Source organism: Barbatula barbatula, assembly GCF_947034865.1.
Source record: "Barbatula barbatula genome assembly, chromosome: 1".
Classification (NCBI taxonomy): Eukaryota; Metazoa; Chordata; class Actinopteri; order Cypriniformes; family Nemacheilidae; genus Barbatula; species Barbatula barbatula.
In genome coordinates this window covers 24,184,612-24,189,033 of record NC_136766.1, presented here as the reverse complement: position 1 = coordinate 24,189,033, position 4,422 = coordinate 24,184,612, and the positions used below count along the sequence as shown (strand labels likewise).

The 4,422-nt window shown below is 35.2% G+C and overlaps 1 long non-coding RNA gene across 2 annotated transcripts; it reads left to right on the top strand.

The window, feature by feature from the left end:
* Positions 1–251: 251 nt before the first annotated feature.
* LOC306895696 lies at positions 252–4,195 on the top strand. 2 transcript variants are annotated; one of them, XR_013786818.1, is made up of 4 exons: positions 252–432; positions 645–759; positions 907–975; positions 2,566–4,195. It is a non-coding gene; the product is annotated as an uncharacterized lncRNA (long non-coding RNA). The 2 variants fall into 2 exon arrangements; XR_013786819.1 differs by having other exon boundaries at positions 257–432; positions 671–759.
* The last annotated feature ends 227 nt before the right edge of the window (positions 4,196–4,422 follow it).

Below are 4,422 nucleotides of genomic sequence, written 5' to 3'. Positions count from 1 at the left end.
TATATAAAACATATTGCTACTACGTATTTGCACATATATATAAAAATTGTTATTGTAACTTTTGTTGAAAAATATTTCCACAGAATAATGAAAATAATATTATTCTACTTTCAACTCCATACAACTATTTAACATTCACACGTTTATTCAGATGCATCTTGTTGTTTGTGTGCGACACAGATTCAAATTTGCCGCCAATTCCCGCCCACAACGTCGAATGTGTCATAGGTCATAACAGCTGAAAGAGCAATGATTTGGTCACATGTTTTAGACATTTGAATTGACAAACGGTTGTCAGAGACGTCTTCTCAACGGGTTTGCGCGGGTGTTTTCAATTCAATGCTTTTAGGTGAGCCATCCTCGGATATCATCGAGCTGCATTGGCATTTTGGAATAAGGAATGTAATGTTTTCTCCTGCGTTTCGAACGAAGGTAAGAGTGTTTTCAGCGCGATATAAAAAGTATGCATTTGTAACTGGTGTGAAATATTTGAATAGTTTTCCCCCTTTATTGTATAATTTTCTTGAATTTACTTGTTATACTACTGTTGTTTTCTGTTTTATAATTCAAATGGATTAATGAATCTCACACAATTTTGTTCATATTACTGTTCACAAGTAAGAGAATATAACGTTAAATTAAAGGAACTTTTCTTCGAGTCTTCGTTTAGAGTGGGAGCGTCATCGGTGAAACATCGCGGGGTTTCTCCATACAACGTGCGATCGCATGCACGTTGTTTTTCTCGAGGACGTTTCTCTGGTAAGCTGAGTTTTATTTAATGCAAGTTTTTGCTCCAGTGTGATTTAAGTGATAACAGCATTTGATCGTGTTGGTTGTGATGAAGTGTTTAATTGTAATAAGATTATGAAATTCATAATGTGCTTATAATTATATTATTACGCCCAGTGTCTACAGGAGAGCATGAGAGAGAAGCCATTGCCCCGTTGATCCACTGATGATGTGGTCTGTTAACAGGTATGTTGTTTGATAATTTAAAATTTATGAAAGAAAATAGATCTGGTTGACTGTTAATAAACATGTATTGTACATAGTGTTTTAAGAATCCATTTGAATGATTCGTGCTGTGCATGACGCACGTGGTGAGGCCTGCACATGGTGTAGGTTCTAAATGTAGTGAATACGTATGGCATTGTAATTGTTTCATTAGCATAATAAATCATTTGCATATTCTAGTCTTAAAGCGATAGTTCACCCTGAAATGAAAATTAGCCCATGATTTACTCACATTCTAAGTGTATATAACCTTTCAGACGAATACATTCATATTAACAAATGCCCTGGCTCTTCCCAGCTTTATAATGGAAGTGAATGGGTGTAAAAGTGCATCTATCCGTGATAAAAGTGAAACTCTGGATGTTTTCGTTCACTTAGATCTGTTACACACGAAAGCTATGAAAGGTAATTTTCAAAATTCTATAATAGGGGCACTTTAATATAACTCCGATTGTATTTGTCTGAAAGATGAATGTCATATACACCTAGGATTGCTTGAGGGTGAGTAAATCACAGGCTAAATGTCATTTTTGGGTGAACTACCAATGCCATACAAAATATCCATGTCTTTCGTTTCTCAGTGGAAGAAAAATAACGTTTTTTTTTAAAGGAAAACATTTCTGGACTTTTCTTCACAGAATGTAGTTTAATGGCACCCAATGTTTCTCAGTTCATATCCATGCAGTTTCAAAGGTCTTTGAAGTGCTTCAACGGGCTCAGCACGATACCAGCTGAGGACGAGGGGGTTTTCTAGCGAAACGATCGATTATTTTTATTATAAAAAAATTATATACTTTATATACAATAGTTCGGATTGAGCTCAAGACTGAAGAAGCTGGGAACTACGTCCTCATGCTTGGATGGCACCGGCATTGTACCCATATATATAAGTTCAGTTTGTAAACAGTGGTGCGGTACTTCCGCACGTGCATGCGCCGTTGAGCATGATGTCGTAGTTCCCGGCTTATTCAGTCTTGAGCTCAATCCGAACTATTGTATATAAAGTATATAATTTTTTTATAATAAAAATAATCGATCGTTTCGCTAGAAAACCCCCTCGTCCTCAGCTGGTATCGTGCTGAGCCCGTTGAAGCACTTCAAAGACCTTTGAAACTGCATGGATATGAACTGAGAAACATTGGGTGCCATTAAACTACATTCTGTGAAGAAAAGTCCAGAAATGTTTTCCTAAAAAAACGTTATTTCTCTTCCACTGAGGACAGAAAGACATGGATATCTTGGATGGCATTGGGGTGAGTAAACTTAAGAAATTCATTTTGAGGTGAACTAATCCTTTAATATCAATCATAACAGGTTGTTTCATACCCCTTTTCCACCAACAAGAACCGGGTGCTGGTTCAGACCAGCTCTGCCTTGGTGGAAAAGGGGTATCAGTGTTTACTCCATAATGAGTTTGTAAATTTAAAAGAAGCTTAAACTAATCCATTACACCTTAAAGGTGCACTATGTAAGAGTCATTCATGGATAGGGGAAGTCCTAACCCTAAATTTAAATAGTATTTTAAAATATGTCCTCCTTTTGTGATTTCAGGTTATAGATAAACCTGTGCTTGTGGATCTACATCAGATGACCATGACAACCCAGGTGTGGAAATAGGGGACTGTTTTTAATCTGAAATCTGTGTAATCTATGATGAACGATTCTTCTGACACCATATGAATGCATACGGTCGTCTGGCAGAAGCTAGATAATTTTGATTATAAAGTTATAAATATGGATGTTTTTCTTACACAAATGCATCTCTTTGCTTCAGAAGGCCTTTATTAAAGGATTAGTCTACCTCAAAATGAATTTCTTGAGTTTACTCACCCCAATGCCATCCAAGATGTCCATGTCTTTCTTTCTTCAGTGGAAGAGAAATTAAGTTTGAGGAAAACATTTCAGCATTTTTATCAACACAATGGAATTCAATCGCAATGCAGTTTCAAATGGCTGTGGACGTCAGGAATAGGGTCTTATTTAGCGAAACGATTGGTAATTTAAAAAAAAAAACAGACACACAACATGTATATACTTTTTAACCACAATTATTCGACTTGTGCTTGTGTTGCACCTCGCTGGGCATTACGTCATCACGTTGGAATCGTCACCCGTCATGTCATTTATCGGTGTACTCCGGTTTAAAAAGGCAGGGAAGTGCGACAAATTCCATCTCATTTTGTCCTCCAATTTCAAAATCGTCCGACATCTTTTTTTATTTATTTAAAAAAAATTGCGACGTTTCCAACGTGATGACATAATGCCTGGCGCGTTGCAGACCAGCACAAGACAAACATTTATATACTTTTTAACCACAATTGTTCATTTAATAAAAAAAAACTGTTTCGCTAGATACTTTATGACCCTATTTCTCAGGTGCGATCGTGCACATCCCTTGAAACTGCATTGATTTGGATTTCAACATTTTGGTTGCGTTTGAAGTCCGTTGAGTGGAGAAAAGTCCTGAAATGTTTTCCTCAAACTTAATTTCTTTTACACTTATGAAAGGCATGGATATCTTGGATGGCATTGGGGTGAGTAAATTATCAGGAAATTAATTTTGAGGTGAACTAAATCTTTAACCCCCCCAGAGCCCTGTGATTGTTTTTATGATGGATAGATGCACTTTTATGGACTTCAAAACAGAAGCACCTGTTCACTTTAGCTAACCCTTTAAAAAGTATTTTTAACTCTGGACCAAGAAAATGTTTCAGTAATTGCTTTAAAAAAACAGAAGTTCACTAATATCTGTCTGGTAATACAGGAAGGCCTTTCCTACTCTATGGGTATGCTTTTCTTTGAGAACCATGATAAAAGTAGCTTTGGTATGATTTAACTGTGAGCATCACCTTACAGTGTCAGTAAATTTGTAAAATAAATTTAGCAGATATTCATTCATTGATTCTTCTGGCTGACATGTTAGTGTCTTAAAAAAAGTTACCATCAAAATAGCAAAAAACACTCACTCACTCTCACTCACTCATACGGATAGTGAAAACACTTTATTTAGACCCATGCATAGTTCAAAATATTGTGTATTTTAATTCCTTTAAATGTTTTTATTTATCCATTAAAACATTTTATTTGACAATCACTTAATTATCATAATGTAGCTATTTTTTCATGCTCTGCTTGTATTTCTACTGTCCAATTAACATTAAACGTTTGTTTGCAATTCACTAAAATGACTGTTCTGTTTTATTGGAGGTACCCATTACATTTTTATAGATTTTGTTTTACTGGTAGAAACAACATTTCTTAGTTACTATACATTAGATTGGCTATATTTTAACACAAAATATTGTTTCATATAACGACAACTAAATACCTTAATTTACAGATTATGTATGTAGCTAATTTTAAGGTATTTTTAACGTACTATGATTATTTTTGCAATGGCCAATAATT